Source organism: Halichoerus grypus, chromosome 10, assembly GCF_964656455.1.
Source record: "Halichoerus grypus chromosome 10, mHalGry1.hap1.1, whole genome shotgun sequence".
NCBI classification, from domain to species: Eukaryota; Metazoa; Chordata; class Mammalia; order Carnivora; family Phocidae; genus Halichoerus; species Halichoerus grypus.
The window spans coordinates 5,650,817-5,671,169 of NC_135721.1; the positions used below are offsets into that span (position 1 = coordinate 5,650,817).

General features: G+C 44.6%; 1 long non-coding RNA gene across 1 annotated transcript in view; it reads right to left on the reverse strand.

Moving 5' to 3' along the window:
• The window catches only part of LOC118520093 (uncharacterized), a 420,526-nt gene that overhangs the window by 389,561 nt on the left and 10,612 nt on the right, over positions 1–20,353 (reverse strand). The gene's annotated exons all lie outside the window — the stretch shown is intronic.

A 20,353-nucleotide genomic window follows, 5' to 3' on the forward strand; every position in this document is an offset into this window, starting at 1 on the left:
TGCAATTAGAGACAAAATGGATGCGATAAATTCTAAACCTTGCAAGGAAGTGAGCTTTCCCTGGAAAACCTGTTTGCAAATGGTACCATGCTTCTGCATGTTTCTACCCTGTGAGTTTTCTGCATCTGCTATTTAAATATAACAGCACATATGGTAGCATCATTTTGCAAAGCGGCAGAAGAGAAGATGAAGAAACCATTACCCTCTCTGCTTCCACTCCCCCACCCACCCCCATGGCCGTGTGGAGGATCTGGAGAGCAGGGACCTGGAAAGAGGAGTGACCCCTTGGGGGAGGGCCACACTCCATCCACCTTCCTACCCCCGCATCATCTGCCCTTGGGGTTTCAAGTTCTCTCCCACCGGATGGTCCAAATCCCATTCACTGCAGAAGAGTGGGACCCAAGCAGCATATTTCTAACATGCTATTAATGGAGGTATTTTATAATAGATGGACTCTTCCTATTTGCTTTATGTGGGTCTGTTTAAGGCATGAAAAAGCTGTTCGAGTTTCACTTGCTGACAAGTTGGAGCAATAAGAAACCTCTGGGGTCCCCTCATCTATCCCTGTACAGCACCTCTTGTGCGTCATCTAAGCTGACTCTTCAAGTGAAACAAGTGGCTCCTACCGCCCAGGAGAATCGCTCCGTGGTCGAAGGAAAAAGACCTTTTCTAGTTTCCAGCTGAGACGTTCCTCTTCTGATTTGAGGCTGTTCACTCTCAGTTAAAGGGGCTTCCCCATGAATGACTTTTCCTCAGCTTGCACGTGTCTGACGCTACCCAAGCACAGGGGAAGCTTCGAGCTGGACCCGGCAGGACATGTGGTTTTGGAAAAGTGAAGTCCCAAACATCCACCAACTCAGCAGAGCAGCTCTGAGACCCAGGAACCTGGCATGTGGAGGCAGCCTACAACAGGGACGGGATCAGGCCAGACACAGAATCCCCCAAGGGAACCAGGTCAGCCTCTCCAGTGTTAATTCTGGAGCAAAGGGCCTTGCGCCTCTCTCGGGTCTCGCTGCCCAACATGCCATGGGGGAGACAGACGCATCAGCACTGCCTAGGAGCTTGTTAGGCAGTCAGACTCTCGGGTGCCACTCTAGAAGTACGGAATCCAAATCCACATCATCGGGTCTCCAGGTCGCTCCTGGGTACATCAACATTTGAGAAGTGCTGCATAAAGCCGTGGTTTTCAAACTTGACCTTAGTGGAATCACTTGGGGAGCTTAAAACATTTCAGATGCTTGGGTCCTGCCTCCAGAAATTCTCATTTAATTGGTCTGGGATGTAGCTGCGCAGAGGAATTTTTAAACCTCTAATGTTCAGCCAAGTGTGAGAACCGCTGCTCTAAGGCCCCCCCCCCCCACCCTCAAAAGTCCCATGGACGCCCACCAGCCTCACGTCACTGTCACTAACCTCCTTGCAGCTCACGCTCGTGTGGATGCCACACATTACCCGTTGGAGCACCCAGGCTGCCGTCCCCTTGCTTTGGCCCGCCTTGCACAGGGGAGCACAGTGCGGAGACTGCAGGCTCTAATCCGGCCCTGCCTCAATAGCTCCGCCACCCTGGCGTTTAGCTTATCTCTAATAGTTTAATAATGGCGCCTGCCTCTTGAGTGTGGTGTGCAGGCTAAATGAGAGATGCAAGAGGGGGCAGGCTGAACAAGCCCCTTCTCTCTCCTCCCTCTCAAGGACCATTGATCCAACACTAAAGAAATATTCATAAAACCCAAATGATCTCCAAAATGGGGAAGGGGGCAGAGGTTGGCTGTCAGTCAGTACAGAATCTCAACCAACTTCTTTCTCAAAGATGGAAAATGGCTGGACACTTGTTGGCACCTGAACCAGCAGTGGAAGGTAGAGTCCAGAGAATGCTGGAAGGGATCGGGAGTGGGGTGGGGTCACCCTCCGGGGATTCTGGGCTGACTCTATAGGACCAGGAGGTGGGTGAGAAGTGGAGGTGGGACCCTGGGCATTAGCCACTGGCCGCTGCCCCACTCAGCAGCCACCCTGCCTTGACCCTCCCTACGGAGAAGCTGTCAGTTTGGCTTTCCTTGGCTTCACAGTCCTTCCTCCCACACATGATTAGTCTGATTTCTGTGTCTCAGGGATGCATCTATTGTTGACCTTGTCATGCGGTTCTGAAATATGTCTGTCATTCTACAGAAAGGTCCCTGAAATACAGGGACCAGGTCTTTGTCATCTTGCTCCCATGCATCCATGATCGCAAACAGTCCACTCAGAGAGTGTTTGTGGAAGGAAAGTGCTTTTTCTAATTTGCTTTCATTCTACTCCAGAGCCTGGAACCTTCTCTCTTGCCCAGCATATGATGCATGCATCCTCAGGGCAGCTTTCCCTTAAAAGCCTCCATGTTTCCCTTCCGGACCTACTATCCACATACACCACGCCCTTCCAGAGACCCTATTTCCTAGCCATGCCAAATATAAGAGCTCAAAATAAAGGCATATTGTGCAAATGGCTAAACAATGCATAATGGAATACCTAGCTCATCATTTTCTACAGGATGGCATTTCCTTATTAGTAAGTTATCCTCTATCCTTAGTCTGCTCCTGAGTCTTCCCTGTTTAGAAGCCTTAATTTATCATCATCAAAATAGATAGGTTTTATCTTTTTTTTGCAGTCTCCCTTTAACCAAGCTAGCAAGACTGATTTACAAACCAGATGCCAATTTGTCGCTGATCCACCCACTTTTACGTGCCAATTCTGCCTTTAGATATTAATGCAGTCAATTAATGTATTCAGTTCATTAAAGCTATGATTTGCAAACTTGGAAGCTCTTTCTGATGTATGGAAGTGCTCTTGCCTATTTGCTTCTCCTGACCTATGCTGATTTCACCGGGAGCACTACAATGCTACCGTGAGATTTGTGGGGGAAGAAATCCTCCAATGTAGGCCATAAGCATCAAATTAACTGCCCCACCCTGAATGTCCCATTCTGTGTCTTTATACCCATTTTTCTCTCTATTGGAATGCCCCTTCCAGATTCACCTACTTGACATATATTTATTATTTTAGGGCCCCACCTAAACGATACTCTTCTCATAGGCTTTTCTTGAATCCATAAGCAGCTCCTTCGAACATCTGTTACACTTTGCTCTTATCCCTGTGATGGAACTCAGTTTATGGCAGGTAAGAGAGAGCATTAAGTTCTAGGGCTGTGGAGACAAGGCATCATTTCCGCTCTTGAAGAACCAACGATCAGTGGAGGAGACAGGAATTTAAACATAGAGCAATGCTACGATTTAATCTAGTGTTGGTAACTGGAAAAGGTTGTAATTAGGCAACTCCATGTTTTGTCCAATTATAACCATGACAGTCAGAGTACTTAGTTGTAAGCCCAAGAAACTGAGTCCGGCCATGTTAAGCATAAAGAGACTAATGTTGCAGATGAACTTGCAAAAATCACTGGGAGGACATGAACAGCAGACTTACGGGCAGCTCACCAGGAGCAATGCCCCCAAATCACACCACGGAGCTGATCTGCTGGAGGTGGCCCGTGGCTGCCACCCGTCAGTGACTTCCCCATCGTGCACCCAGACGCACCCAAACTGCGACTAGCGCCACTTCCCAGGACGCAGCTGGGCTGCAGCCGCCACTGCCACGCCACGGACTTCCTGGGGTCTCTGCGTCGCTGAATGTTCATACCCGAGGCAAGTGTGTCTCCTGGCTGATCTCCAAGTCCGCGCCCAAGCTTCAAGGGGGTCATCAGAGCAAGGACCTGACATCTGAAGCTTCTGCACTGGGGGGCAGGTTCATGGGCCCCTACGGTCTAGTGTTGGTAACTGGTCTCACTGCCTCACCCTTACGTATTAAACCGGGGCCTCGACCCAGGGCACGCAGCTGGTTGGAAGTCAAGCTCAAACTAGAAGTGAAATCCCCAGCTCTCCACCCAGTTATCTTTCTAATTACTTTTTTTGAAAACGTTTACTCTGTAAATTACCTCCGAGAAGATTTGGCACAATGCAGATTTCCGTGCAGGTCGGTCTGGGGCAGGTCAAAGTCGTATCAAGTGAGTCTGGTCCACAATAACTACACTTCCCTAATCAGACTCAAAAATACGTAATTAAATATTTCCCAGGAAATGTCCCAGATCCTCCAGGCCATCATTTTTACAAGCCCAGACACACAGTTTAGGGTAATTTCACTGCCCATAATGCAGGTTTAGAACAAACTATTTTGATTTGCTGTGGCCCAACAGTATAAATCTGCACACTCCGATTGGTTGATTAGTACATCTGAGTGGTTCATTCTGGTTGAGGGTGAGATATAAAAAGCATGTTTGGGACAGTTTTCTAGCAACTAATGCTCCACGCAGACTGTTTGGGTGATGGATGGTGCATCTGAAGGCAGCATTAGACATTCGGGTTTCAATCTCTCCTTATGGGCTCTTTAAAATCCAAGCTGTGAAACAGCAGCTGAAGCTTTATGTCCAGTCACTGAGGCCAAGACCACACAGAATGGGGCGAGCACGTGTGCAAAACGTGGGGCAGGCTACTGTGGGCACAGCCCGGGGTCTGCTGGTAGGTCAGCTCCAGAGTCCAGAACTCCTGACTATTTTACCAGACCCTCACTCAGCCTCTCTGTAATGCAGAGACAAATGGGAGGGGCGTAGCAAGAAAGAAGCAAATGGTGTCAAGGCCTTGAAGCCTAAATGAGAGGAAGAGCAGAACGTTTCAACACTGAAGCAAACTTCTCCAGTCTTGGAAGCCATCACGTGATACTCTGATGTCTCAGAGGCACCTCACCTGGAATCATCCACAGCTGGGCTTCCCATCTCCCCTGCAAATCTGGTCCTTCTCCAGATTCTTCCTCATTCACTGGTGCCATTTCCTGCCCAACCACCTATGCTAGTGGACAGTAAGGTTAAACATGTTGATCTTCAGATTGCTAGAAACTCTGATCACAGCCATTAGAGAAGTGATTTTATTTCTTGGCGTCCATAATTCTTCTACTTAGCAAAATACCTTGGATGGCCTGTTTTGCATTGGAAAAGTTGAAGCCCCCAAGACTTGGCTGGGAAAGAAAGAGGTGAATTACTCAGCAATACAAAATAAAAGGATCTGGAGGATGCTTGGGCGCCCTAAGCATTTAAGATGCCCCACACAGAAAAATGGAGAAAAAGCAGGAGAAACATGGTGAGTCATGGACAGTCACGTTTGGTAGATGACGGTGAAGCCAGAGGAGCAAATTATCACAAACAACCAACAGAAAAAGGTGTGTTCACTAGCCCCATACCATTCTGAGACAAAGCAGAGAGGCAGGAGGAAGGCAGGAAGACGGTCCCCAGGCGGTGAGGCCAAAGCTCCCGGGGCAAGCTGTCCCAGCGGGGCAGGCTATAGTTGCGACATTAGGTGAATGTGGCAAACACCAGTCATTCCTGGCAGAGGGCTGATCGGATGGACGTGGAGGGAGGGTACAGGGAGGACGTCAGGGTGGGGTGCAGACTTCTGAGCCACAGTTTGTCAAGGTCACGAGCAGCACCTGCTTCTGATCAGGGCTCCCATATCCTGTTGTCAGAGAGGTTCGACACGAGGGAGTAGCCACTGAACTTCTGTTTGCTTCATCTCACTGTTGTTTGGAGTCTGAGCTTCATCCAGTCATCCCTGGCATGTGCACATATTTGGACATTTTCTGGGGAAGAGTGGAAGTAACAGAATCCTTCTCAGAAAAGCTCCATGGGAGTAGGGAGTACGGATAGAAATGTCATGCTCTTCAGGGAATTGTGCCCAAGTTTTCAGAGAAATTCCCAGGCCCCTATCCCCTATTATTTCCTGGCTATATTCTAATTTTCAAAAGGTTAAAGAAAACACAACTCTCATACAAATGTAAACACACGCCAAAGATTTAGTCAGCTCATTAATTAGTGAGAAAGCCACTAAGGTGTTAATGCTGATTCAATGAGAATTAGAGGAGCTGTATATTTATGTGTGATTTAATAAAGGAATGTTAGAAAAAGACTGCTTGGTGAGATACATAACTGGTTAACAAACTATGGGGCCATACACCATTAATCTTTGTGGCTATTTTTTCCCCACTGGACAAAAATTATTTGCACCTCTACCAGATAAAAATCTACACATTAATCTCTGCACCACAGAGTTGTAAAATAGCCCAGTCTCCAGGAAGTCAATCAAAGGTGCAAACCCAGCACCACAGTGAGAAAACACCTAATAATCTTATTTGCATATTTCCAAATTTCAGATAATCTTTCTCACACTAGAAAGCTCTCATGCACCTCCTCTCTGGATTCTCAGACAGAACTGTTAGTATGACCTACAGAAAAAAAAAAAGTTCAAAGATCCCAGTAATTTCCCAAAAGACTTTCAAGTAAGAATGAGATGTGGAAACAAACATCCCCCAGAGTGAGGCTCTGAGAACCTAGACAACACTTGGCCATGTTAAAAGACCAGATTGCTCAGTCGCATGTGTATGAAAGGATATTTCTTCTCCTTCTGACACGCATGGAGAGATTTCTTGGAGCACAAACTCCCATAGGAATGCATTGTTTTGCTAGTCCTCTAGTGGATGAAGGGTCAAGTTGATCTTTTTTCCATATAGGACACATATACCAAATTCTACATTGGGGGAAATGACCCTAACCATGTTTGTTTATTTGTTGTCTCTGAGCTTGCCCAAAGGAATTGGGTCATCCATGATGAAAAGAAAGACATTATTGGGCTCCATAATGCTGGCCTGTTCTTTTTTACATGCCTTTAATACCTTACCCTTCAGAAGAGAAGTGTTTTCTCAGATAGAGGTGTCAGCATCATCTTTTATTTCAGAAGACTATCTTAGCAATTGCATTTTTAGCTGGTCCCGCCCTGAAAGCTTGAGCAGACACACATGATTTTATGAAATGATGAGTCAGGAAGAACTCTGGATGATAATGGGTGTCCCCCAGAGAGCTGAAGTGGCTCCTGTCTGGCCTGGAGGAAGTTCAAGAGCCCCCAGGTCAGGCGACTTGACAGAATCCTTGTGGAGGACCAGCAGACCCGAGTGCTCCCTGTGTGAGAAACAGAGGGAGCCCCAGGGGCCACATCCACCCCCTGGGTCCACAGTTTCTTACATCTCTGCTCCTCTACTGGATCTGCAATAAACAGACATGAAAGCTACATTCCCCGCACCAGGAGTCCCCCAGCCTGGACCTGGGACCAACTTGGGGTCTGGCCAGCCTCACCAAACAATCTGAAATTTTTATACTCTAGGATTTTTCCTGCTCTAGGAATGGGAAGAACTGAATACATCAGCCAAATATCTTTACAGCCAGAATTTTCAGTATAACAAAAAGATTTCCAAGTCCTAGTCACATTTAGATCAAAGCACATTAACATAACAGATTTCTAGGTCTAACTCAAGAATTTTGATGATCTATTACAGTTCGTCATAATGGGATTTGGCCTTTACTATAATTGAGGGTAAGAAACACAGAACTGGACCATAAGTCCAAAATTGTTGTGTAGAAGAAGCTCTCTTCAATCATTTTATAGAATGCATTGATTGCTGGAAATATCATCTTACTCATTCCATGTGTTTCTAGATTTCAGTTTTCTAAGTGCCATAAGCCTACCTAATTTTACCATGAGGCATCTGTAGATATATTTCTAACATGGAACAAAAACTTCAATAAATCTATCCAGTTAGCTGTGGATGCCATTATAACTTCAGGGTTTTTTTTTTTCCTTCTCTTTTTCTATGCAAGTTAATAATATTTAAACTGTTTAAATGACCCTTTTCCTGTTTCTAAGCAGAAATTCAGCCCTATTTGTATAAAATGTTAAAATTCTGGCAAATAATGCCTTAGCCTGGCATCCTCTAAGTCCTCCACTTAAATGCAAACCGATACCTTCCAAGTCATAAAACCTCTGCCAGTGAGCACAGCATCAGCAAACCCAGAAGCCGTAATGATGCCCCGCTCAGAGGCAGTACCTTGGTCAGGGCACGAAGGTTTGAAAACTCAATCAATATGGTCTCCAGAGTAAAATATAAAGTGTACTGAGGAGAAGTGCAGGCCACAGTCCTCTACCAAGGATTACAACAGCAGTTTTGCGACCATTTTAAACACTTCTCACATACTTTTAGCTTTGTGGAAACACATCCCTTCTCTTTTATACTCACATCTGTTTCCTATGTTAAAATATAAACATCTTCAAGGAACATACAGAAATCTTTTTCTATACTTCCACATATTTAAGACATGCATGCACTGCAGTTCATGGACCAATGGTACTTTAGGAAGGCACTGTTTATTCTTTTTTGGTGAGAAGTATCCACATTAATACCTCCTAAGAGGAATGTGTAAGGAGGAATGTATAAAATGAGTCTTTCTCTTGCCATGTAATATTAAACATGTTGTCACTTTTATCCCCCAAACAGAAACACATGGGTAAGAGCATGACTTTAGAAAGGGTCCTTTATCTGAGCTTTCTGTTCTCTGCCCCACCCCCTACACATACACACGAGCACGCACACGCACATGTGTGTGCGCTACACACATAAAGCTGCAAAGATGTGAAGCAGAGCTTGATAGTGAGACCAGGGTGCTGAGGCTCGGGAAGGCAGGGAAGGGGGAAGGGGATTCTAGAAGTGGAAGAGGTGCATGTGGGGCCCTTCTCAGGAGTGGGTGAGGAGTCCAGTCTTACCTGAAGGCAGCCAGAGGCGGATGCTTCATTGGGTGCTGACTGGGGCTCCTCGTCAAGAAGGACTCGGGGGCGGCATGAGTAAGACTAAGGGAAGAAACCATGGCTCAGACAGGAAGAAAGTGTTTCCTCACACATTGTGGGCAAATCTGAGTGACTGGCCATGGCTGCAGGTGGACAGAGAGTGTGGAAGCCCAACAGGACACCACATAACTGGGTGGGGGCACAGCCATAGGGAAAGCGAGAGGAGGATCCAGATGAGGGGTCACGGATGCTGTGCAAACCTCAAGTCCTATTAATAAAGACCTCTCCTGCTCTTCAACAAATGGTGCTAGGAAAACTGGACAGTTACATGCAAAAGAATGAAACCGGGCCACTTTGTTATACCAAAAATAAACTCAAAATGGACTAAAAACCTAAATATGAGACCTGAAACCATAAAAATCCTAGAAGAGAGCCCAGGCAGTAATTTCTCTGACATTGGCCGTAGAAACATTTTTCTAGAGATGTCTCCAGAGGCAAGGGAAACAAAAGCAAAAATAAACTACTGGGACTACATCAAAATAAGCTTCTGCACAGCAAAGGATACAACTAACAAAACTAAAAGACAACCTATGGAATGTGAGACGGTAACTTGCAAATGACATATCCAAAAAAGGGTTAGTATCCAAAATACATGAAGAACTTTTACAACTCAACCAAAAAACAAAACAAAACAAAAATCCAACTAAAAAATAGGCAGAAGACATGAACAGACAATTCTCCAAAGAAGACATAGAGATGGCCAAAGGACACATGATCGACATCACTAATCATCAGGCAACTCAAAACCATAATGAGATACCACCTCACACCTGTCAGAATGGCTAAAATCCAAAACACAAGAAACAACAAGTGTTGGTGAGAACGGGGAGAAAAAGGAACCCCCAGGCACTGTCGGTGGGAATGCAAACTGGTGTAGACACTGTGGAAAACAGTATGGAGGTTCCTCAGAAACTTGAAAATGGAATTGCCATATGATCCAGTAATTCCACTAGTGGGTATTTACCCGAAGAATATGAAAACACTAATGCGAAAAGATACATGCACCCCTATGTTTACTGTACCGTTATTTACAATAGTCCAATTTTGGGAGCAGCATCACTATATGAATAGATGAAGAAGATGTGGTGTATATGTACAATGGAATATTATTCAGGCATAAAAAAATGAAATCTTGCCATTTGCAACAACATGGATGGGTATGCTAAGTGAAATAAGTTAGAGACAAATGCCATATAATTTCACTCATATGTGGAATTTTAGAAATAAAAAAAAACAAAGAAAAAAAGAAACAAGCAAAAAAATAGACTTTTAAATACAGAGAACAAACTGGTGGTTACCAGAGGGGAGGTGGGGAGGGGCACATGGATGAAGGGAATTGAGAGTACACTTATCATGATGAACACTGAGCAATATACAGAACTGTTGAATCACTGTAATGTACATCTGAAACTAATATAACACTTTATTTTAACTACACTGGAATTTAAAAAGTTAAAAAAAAAGAAAGACCTCTCCTGCTGCATAGACCATGGAATATTACTCAGCCATGAGAAAGAAGGAAATGCCGCCAAGAAGACAGATGGAACTTGAGGGCACTGAAGTAAATGAAATAAGCCACAGAATTTTAAGGCTGCATGGTGTCACTTATATGTGGAATCTATAAAAGAAAAAAGAAAGTCAAACTCAGAGAAACAGAGTAGAAAAGCAGGGGCTGGACGTGGGCAGGGGCAGGGAGAGGTTGGTAAAAGGGTACAAAGTCAGCTATAAGATGAGCAGGATCTAAGGATCTAATGTATAATATAACAAGGTGCCTACAGTTAATAACACTGTATTGTCTAAGAAATTTGCTGAGAGAGTAGGACTTAAATGTTCTCACCAAAAAACCCAAAAAGATAAGTATGTGATGTGATGGATGTATCCACTAACTAGGTAGGAGGGCCCTTTCACAGCGTGCCTGGACCTCATCACAACATGCACTTTAAATAGCTTACAATTCTAGTTGTCAATTATACCTCCATGAGACTGAAAAAGAGTAACGATACTATTCAGGAGGGAAGGAAGGAGGGAAGGAGGGAAAGATGGAAGGAAGGGAGGAAGGAAGGAAGAAAGGAAGGAAGGGAGTAAAGCGGAAGGGAGGGAAAGGAGGGAGGAGACATCCCCGTGATTTCAGTGACTGCTGTGGAATGTGTCTTGTTCTTACACAACTTCAGAACCAGGCTTATAAGAAAGACAGAGGAGAAGGTGACCAGCCCCTCTCCCTCCTCTTCAGGTGTGCCTGATCACCTCTCCTTTTCTTCCCTACCCCTCCCCAACCAAGCCTGCTCAGTCCTTTCTAACTGGGCCTGGCGGTGGGAGGGGTAGGGAGTCATGTGATTTACTGTCCACAAGGTCCATGGCCTATTAGTCACACTGGGACACTGGGAGTGTCAAGGTGGGAGGAGGGAACAACTATGCAGGGACACCTGCATACACAGGGACCCTCCCAGGCGAGTACGTGGTCATCTTATTTTTACTTCAATGTGAGTTTAAGTCAAGATTTTAATCTTTCACTGAGACATTTCTTTTGTAGATTTTCTCCTGTATTACTGTGTTTTTTGGGAATTAGAGGATAGATGTAGAGAGAATTCAGGTAGCAGAGAAATATCCCTCTATTCCTTAGAAGACAGTAAGACAGTTTCCTTGGCTCCATCATTCATTTATTGTATCATGTGTGCAATTTCCCATAAGCCCTCTGTAACTCCATTTCCTCATTTGCATAGTGAGGTAGTAATACTAAATAATACTGAAAAGAAGAGTTGACGATTTCATGACAAAAGTAACTGTGAGGGGTCTTTGCCAAATGCAAGATGCATCCTAAACGCCTGTTGTGTTAATTATGGTCCCCGGCATCATCAGCACCATGACTTTCTGTTCTAAGGAAGGTTAAGAACACTCTGAAGTCTTGATCTTCTTTACATGCATTTTTTGCAAATGGCTTCACAGGGCCATTTCACCCCCCGAGACTTCACGTGGGCAGAGTAATGCAGAAATGCATGATAAGAGGCGGGTGACCCCCAGGCATGCACGGACTGTGGGCTAAGCCCACATCCCAGTATTTATGAGGCATGAGTGTTTTCCAAAGAGCGTCATGGAAAATACATTTTCTCGATTTCATATGTTCAGTGCTTCAAAATCTAACCCTGGGCAACATAATAAATGTGTGTGTGTCTTGGGGGGGGGCGGGGATAGCTTGAATTACTTATATGAAAATGTATTTAAAATCTCAAACCTCAAAATACAGCACAATTAAGCTGAACGTGAGCAATTTATTCTCAAATAAAGAAAAAAATCAGAGATTTTCCTACAATAAGTGAGATGGGAAGGGTCCTGGAAACAAACATGTAGGAGGATATTTATTCTGTTCCTCCCAGTCAACCAGGGGCGGGAGGACTTAGAAGTCCCCTCCCACTTCTGGGTGGGACACATCAGCTGGCCGCGGGCTCTTCCCTAACTCCTCCCAACACTCTAGCACCTTGTCATTATTCAAGAAAGGAAACATGATTAAAGTAGAGCAAAACACAGCTTACAATTCCCTGTCCCGTCTGCTCCCTGCGTGACAGAGAAGGGAAGGAGAGCCGCTCGATTGTCTGCCTCTCTTTCATGTCTTAATGATGATAATGTGACGATGATTATGTTGATAAAACATGCTGAGGAAACCTTTTTGTGTATAGAATAAAATATTTTCCATGGCACTTTTCTTTCCTAGTGGGAATTGATTTGAATCATGATGTGTTACACACAATTTCCTTATCTGTGAAATAGTCGTGAGAGATTTGGAGTCAGATTGAAATGGGTTCTATCCGTCAGAACTCTGCCAAATCCTCAAAGCATCCTTGTCTTCTCCATCTGTAAAATGAGATTAATTCCTTACCGTGGAGTGCTATGTGCAGTACAGTATGATGTGGACAGCATTTAGCACGGTGCCTGAAACACAGACAGGCTCAGAGGGGAGGCGGGTTTCATGCATTCAGAAACTGGAATTCACTACTGCATACGAGCCCTCTCCTGGGCACCTGGGATATGATGACAGAAAGAACAGTCATTGTTTTTGCTTTCAGGGATCTTAGAGTCAATATGAGGACATCAAATAAATAATAGCACTAATACAAATATAATCGCAAACTTCGATAAGTGCTATTATCAGAGAAAAGAAGACAAAATGAAGTTAACGAAAACACAAAAGACAAAGACTTTAGTCTGAAGAGTTGTGACGTCTTCTCAGATGAAGTTATGTTAGATAAAAAAAGGAGAAGAAAAAGAATAGATGAAATTGGTGTGGAGAAAGAATATCTGTGTACAGAAACTGAGCAGAATGTGCAAAGGCCCTAAGGCAGGAGGCAACCTTGGGCAGGATGACTGGTGCTCAGTGAGTGGAGGGAGAGCGACAAAGGATGAGGCTAAATTGCACACAGGGCCATTTCTCTGTGCTTATTTATTGGATTGCATTTCTTTCTTTCTTTTTTTTTTTTTTGCGCTTAGAGTAAGGAATATGCCATGGGTACCTCCTTGAAATAGGCACCTCCTATTATCCCTGACACCTAGTGCAACCTTGAGAACAGTAACTGTTCAGTGAACCAATGCAAAGCCTGACCATGCCCTGAGTCCCATCAGCCTGCTAGCCCTGGTGTAGGTAACACAACTTCAAGATGTGGTCCCTAAATTTCCTGATTAATAGACCCTGGCTGCTACTTTTACCCATGCAGCGGCTGCCTGTCCCAAACCAGGCCCCTTGCACTGCTCGCAGTCCCCCTCCTCTCTATGGCCCCTGGGCCCCGGGGGTTCGGCTCTCTATCTGTCAGCAGGAAAGACCTTCTTTCAATGCATGGAGGTTTAGAATCTGGGTCTTATAGTAGAAGAGCTGCAAATTACAGGATACAATTATTTCAATTCTAATGCTTGCACTTCTTTCTGTATTTGGGAGAAGTAGGGTGGGGAGGATGGGTTAATTTGAGTTCAAGGATTACCTCAAACTCATAAATCTCTGCTTTTCCCTCTTCTTTCAATTTTTCCCCTTGTTACAAAGTCTCTACTATTGAATAAAACCTATCATACCAACACAACTTCTGGCACCCCACATCCCCCTCCTCCTAACCCATGTGCATTCATGCACACACACACACTCACACACACACACACACACATTTTATCAGAATGGCTTATACATGTCTGAATCACAACCAGGGGTATGATTTTAGTTCTATCCTATTGTGTCAAAGAAATCAGGGAATGAGCTGGCTCAGAGTTTGGTAAACTTTTTCTGTAAAAATAAACATTTCAGGCTTTGTGGGTCACAGACCCTATCACAACTCAACTCTGCCACTGTGGTGTGAAAGTGGCCCAAACTGATTTGTCAACAAGTGGATGTCACAGAGTTCCAACAAAACTGAAAATTGAATTTCATATAATTTTCACAATAAGAAAAGCTTTTGTTAAAACCCCAACATTTGAAAATATAAGAGTCATTCTTCGCTCATGCACTATAGTTTGCCAACCTGAGCTAATTGATTGCTGACTTTTCTTCTAGACATTTTGTGTTATGCTTAGGGCACTCCAAGGTCAGGCAGGGGTAAGGGTGGTGATGAGCATATACCAACATCAGCCCCCACTGTACCTACCTACAGCTAAACTCTAATCTAGCCAGAACATCCTACTACAAAGGAAATAATTCAACTGGCTGATTGAATGAAAAAGTGAATTAAACACGAAATGAATGAATGAAGGAATGAACGAACGAACAAACGAATAAAAATAAGTAGTTAAAAAAAGAGGGCTTGCCTGGGTACTAGGAACATCTGATCTGGATCCACCTCATAACTGTTCTTGCACTTTCATACATTTCCCTGACAGTTTTCAAAAGCAAAGCCCCAATTTGCATCTCTAATTAGAAACATTTTGTGACTTGAGAGGGGAGTGGAGACTGGTCTGCATGTTATTACGTAGCATTAGGACACTAAAAATCAGAAAGGAGGCCTCAGGTCTGTGCTTGGAGAGGCATCTTCATATCCCCCCCAAAAGTGGGTTCAATCAAGCAAGCATATGCAAAAGATTCACAATTTTGTATTTCAAATAAGAAACATGCTAAGGAGAAAACAAGAAGCTTTGCAGTTGAAGAGAAGCAGAGAGAAACACACAATCGCTCTTAGTCTGTCATTTCCCCCACAGAGCAGTAAATAAGAGCTTTGATACATAAAAGCAGTTATCAAACAGTAACAAATTAGTTCTTCACCATCTGTGATCCATGAGAGGGGGTGACAGTTTTAGTGTAAGATTTTAAAATATGAAATCAACTATTTATGAACCGGGTTCAGAGCCTCCATGTCTACCCGGCCTCTTAAAGCAGAACCACAAGAAAGCGCTGAGGTTTTCAACTAACAAAAGCCAGCAGTTGTGGCTCCTCTCTTTAAAATATGCTAATTACTGCCTGACATTTGTAAACAAGATGTTTCCTTCCATACTACAGCTCACTATGCTTTCATACTTGCGCATCACTTTAAAGAACCAGCTTCACACAAGAGTCTGGTGATTACAGAGCCTCCGGGCAAAGGAAGTCCACCCTCCCTTGCTACCTTGGTCTGGATCTTGTCCAGACACCTATCAGCTGGATTCTTTGCTACCCAAAGCCTTGCCCTTCGGCTCTCCTGAAACACAGCTGGGACCTCCCACCTTCAGCCTCAGTCTCATGCAAGGCACCCATCAGCTTTGCACAACGTCGTGTGTTGTTAAGCTGGGCCTGATTCCAGGCAGCCCCAGGAGCTTCAGACGGAGCAACCATCACAAGTGCCTCATTCCCAGGGTCAGGGAGTCACTTCATCACCCACTGTCCCTACCACCTATCTGTATGTTGGCGGGAGAAATCAAAGGACGCCAGATGCTGGTTTTCATCCCGGCTTGGACCCCCAGTGCTGCCTCTGATTCCTAATCTTACCATTCCCAAGGGGGTAAACGGGTCCATTCCGAGAGAGGGGCTTGCAAATCCTCAAAGTAGTCCATGATTCCTACTTTGGGAAGTAGGTATACATTTCAGAAATGAAAGCAAATGGTTTTCCCGAAACATAGGAGAAAAACCCACCACTGGGATGTTAGATTTAACTTCTCCTCTTAGCCATATGGCATTTTTCTTCCTCAATGAAGTACTGTAGATTTTCCATGTATACCCCTGCTTCTATGTTTTGTTCTCCTCTTTCTTCTCCCTTGTTTTTTTTTTTTTTTCCAAGTAGGAGGGAGAATGGAAATAAGTAAATAAACAACAACTTATTCTATTTGCAATTTACTATAATGTTATAGTAAAATAATGACTGGATTGCAGTTAGAAAGAGAGATGTGTTCAAATCTCATCCTGGTGTCACAGCTGAGAATGTGAGGCAGGCAAACCACTTCCACAGTCTCTCACTATACAGGGGGAACGATTTCAAACAGATGAACTCAGGGAACACGTATGAGGGTACTTCTTACATGTCTGGTTCAATGAGAGCCTACAATCATGCGGGCAGGTGACTCTACCTCTCTGAAGTTTGAGGGAGATCTTGTAAATGGGAACCCTGTGCAAACTGTAGCGTGCTATGTAAGCAAAAGTGAGCACTCCGGGCTCTGCCAATAATTCACGGTGGAAGCTTAACCATATCATCAAGGGGCCCATACCTGACAAATGCTAAAGCCCCTTCCAGCTTCATCGACCAATGGGCACAACTGCATGATGGTGGGGATATTTAAGATTCCTGAAAAGGCACTGTGACACCTAGACTTGAAGCCTGGCACTGGCTCACGCTTTGCCCCCGGGATCAGCCAGGCTTTGACCGCACTACTCTTCCTGCCCAGCCTGGGCTTCACACAGGGACAATTACAAGAGCCCTGGTTTTCAGTAACTCTATCTGGAAACTGGCTGCGTGTTTATAAATCCAGCACAGAGTGTACTTAGATTCCTCAGCTCTAAAATTAAAGGGTATCTCTGTTATTTATTTACAGTATTTATTTTGTGCTGCCATAATTCAAACCAAATCAAACTCCAACCCCAGAAACAATAGCCTGATGAATTTTTAAAAAAACTTTCCAAAATAAATCTATTTTTCTGGCTTGGGTTAAGTAGGGGAAGTTTCCACCCCTAAGGAAGAGCTTTGCTTTGTTTGTTGGCTTTGTGAATGCTAGAAGGCATTCGGTAAGTCACTACACAAGGGGTCCCTCTGTCTCAAAGAGGAGATGGTCCTGGCGTCTAAATACTTAGGGAAATCATCATATTAAGAGTTATTATTTTGCAGCACTGAATTGCCAAGCATCAGGTTATACACAACTTAAAAACTATAATACTAATGTCATTATCTCTATTTTACAGCTGTAAGAACTGAGTTCAGAGAAATTTTATGGCTTGGACAAGATTGGACCACGATGGAAGGAAGCTCAAACCAAAGCCTTTCTTTCCCCTGAAAGCCCCGTGTCTTCTTCACGTGACTCAAGGGCACGGCCCCTCTTGCACACAGCTGCTGAAGTCTTCCTTGCTGTTGCTTTTTTTTTTCCCCCTAGTGTGTTTTCTAGTGAATATTTTCAGGAAGTCCCAGAAGACATTCAGATCCCTCCCCAGGAAGACCATCCTTTTCCCAGGAAATCCTTGCCCACAATCTTGCCAGTCTTCAATATGTTTCTCAGTTCATATGGTATTCAAATCAGCCCTCGGCATGCCATATGCACCTGTGAAAATTCACTTAATAGAAATATATAAACAATTACTACATGTAAGGGAACTACTTTAACGGTAATTCCAAATAAAATCCCCCACAGAAACGGCGCCACAGAACCATCAGAAATGCGGCTGCGTGGACGAGACAAGTGAAGAAATGAACAGGGGAAACAGGATTCAAATATAAACTCACGGCTTCATGAAAACCCAGCAGAACTGAATTCTCACTTCGCCTCTAATTCCTCTTCACTTTGCTCCTGTGGTTACTAAAACATAATTTATTGAAAAACGTGTCTCTGTGTTGCTTCCTCCACCAGAAGAAGAAGTCGTCCTTGCCGCGTCCTCATCCCTCCTCCCAGCCTTTAACCAAGCGGGGGCCCTGTGCACCCTACGTCCTGCACAGGTCACACCCCGGCCGGGCCGCTGGAATCCCCGTGCAGCCAACGGATGGGGCTCTGCCTCTATTCCCAGATTCCACCAGCGGTGAGAACAAAGCTTCTAAGATGCATCTGAGCGCGATGCCCCTGCAGGAAACCCTTCGATGGCCTCCCCTTGTGCCTGGGGACCTGAGAATCCACGAAGAGGGCCCCAGGCTGTTCCCGACTTTGGCCCCTGCCTCCTTAGAGGCTTCACCTCTCACTACACTCCCACCCCAGGTTCAAAGTCTAACTGTCAGCCACATGGTCTTCTTTCCTTCTCTCCTTCCTTCCTTCTTTTTGAGCAAAATGCACCTCTCGACTCTTCCATCAGCCTGAACTGGCATTCTTCCATTGCCTGGCCAGTTGCTATTCATCTCCCAGACTCTGGACTGGGAGCGTCTCTGGGAGGCCTTCCCTCTACCCTCTCTAGGCTTGGTTCGAAGACTGCTGGGAGCATCCACTGGCATAACATTCCTTCACCTTCCATCTCAGTAATTGCTTGTCTTCCTCATGATCCAGAAGCTCCACGAGAGCAGGTTCTGTGTCTTTCTCACAGTTACACTCCAGTGCCTAAACCAGCAGCACGTAATGTGGACTCAGTCACCGTTTCTTAGAGGAACAAATGAGTTTCGAATACATTGACACATTAATAACAATGGGATATGCTATCCAACATGAAGTCAGAGCACCAGCCTCCCCAGATAACGTTGGTACAGCTCCAACCGGAGCTCGTCTCTTCTGATTCCTCATTTAATACTCCTATAAAGGCAGGTTAAAGAAATGAGAGTAGTGTATAGGGCTGAGTCTCAGCAATGTCATAATGAGCCAAGTGATTTTCATCAGAGAATGACGTTCTTGAAGCTCAGTTTTCTCATCTCTAAAATGGGGGTAGCAATACCTGTCCTGTCTTCTTCTCAAGGACATTGTGGAGAGCTAATGCGTTAATGCAAAAATGCATTATAAACACTTAAAGGGCTCAAAAAAATAAATAGTATCTCATTGGGAAGAAAGGAAGGAAGGGAGAGAGGGAGGAAGAAAGAAAGAAGGATACCAGCAACCTTGACTTTATGAAATAAAAGCTAACCCGCACTGTGTGCCAGGAATTGCTCCATGTCCTACCCACTTATTCCTACCAGCCACTCTAGGCTTCATGAGTGGTCTTCTTTGCTTACAGCAGTGTGGACGATGAAAACTGATAGTAAGACCCTCTATCTTCACTCAGCAACACTTCCTTGTTAGTGTCTACTATGTGACAGCAAAGCAAGTGCCCAGCAAACAAACACCCTAAACTAGGTTGCCATGTTGAATAGGCCGCCATGTCGAACAGCAGGGCACCACTATGGTGACGAAGTCAGTGTGCTAGTTCCCCGGGGCCGCCATAATAAATTATCACAAAATGGGTGGCTTAAAACAAAAGAAATCTATGCTTTCACAGTCCTGGCGGCCAGAAGTCTGAAATCAGTGTGTGGGCAGAGTTGGTTCCTTCTTGGGAACTCAGAGGGGAGTGTGCTCCTTGCCTCTTCTACCATCTGATGGCTGCCAGAAGCCTGATGTCCCTTGGCTTGTAGGGACATCCTTTCTACCTCTGACTCCATCTTCATGTGGCACTCTCTTCTCTATTTCTGTTTTCACTTCTTATAAGGACACCAGTCATTAGATAAAGCCCACTCTAATCCAGGATGACCTCATTTTAACTAGATGTAATTAGCTAAAAGTTAAAAGTTAAAATTGGTGCAAAGACACCAATTCCAAATAAGATCACTGCTATGAACTAAAATATGTCCTCCCAAAATTCAAATTTTGAAGCCAAAACCACCTGCATGACTGACTATATTTGGAGATCAGGCCTTTAGGAAGTAATTAAAGTTAAATTCGGTCTTAAGAATAGGGTCCTAATCTGATAGGACTCAAGTCCTTAAGAGAAGAGAATGAGATACCAGAGCTCACTCTCTCTTTCCACCATGCGAGGACACAGTGAGGAAGGGGCCGTCTGCAAGCCAGGAACAGAGCCCCCACAGAGCCTGAGCATGCTGGCACCTTGATCTTGGACTTCAGCCTCCAGAACCTAAGAAAATAAATTTCTACTTTAATCCACCCAGTCTATGGTATTTTGTGATGGCAGCCTGAGCAGACTAAAAGAATCACACTGCGGATTCTAGGCGGACATGAATTTAGGGGGACACCGGTCACTTCCGTACAGTCCGTAAACCCCGTTAGCTTTATCCCTTCTGAGACCAGCAAGGCAGAGAAGACGATACGTTACTTACAAGGATCGTCACTGATATTTGGAATGGAAAGTCACATTTATGTGAAAAAGTACTTCACAAGGACTCCTTGTTTCTAGTAATGCAAAACAAATGAGGAATCCTTGTGATACTGAGAATAATGGCTATTCTTACAGTTTAGCTGGGGGGGGGGGGCATACATTTACCGTAGAAATGTTTGCCTTTCGTGTGTTTGCGGTTTTGCTGGTTTGGAAATAATATTTTTGTGGCCGTCCTAGTTCTGCTCTGCACATGCATTCATTACCC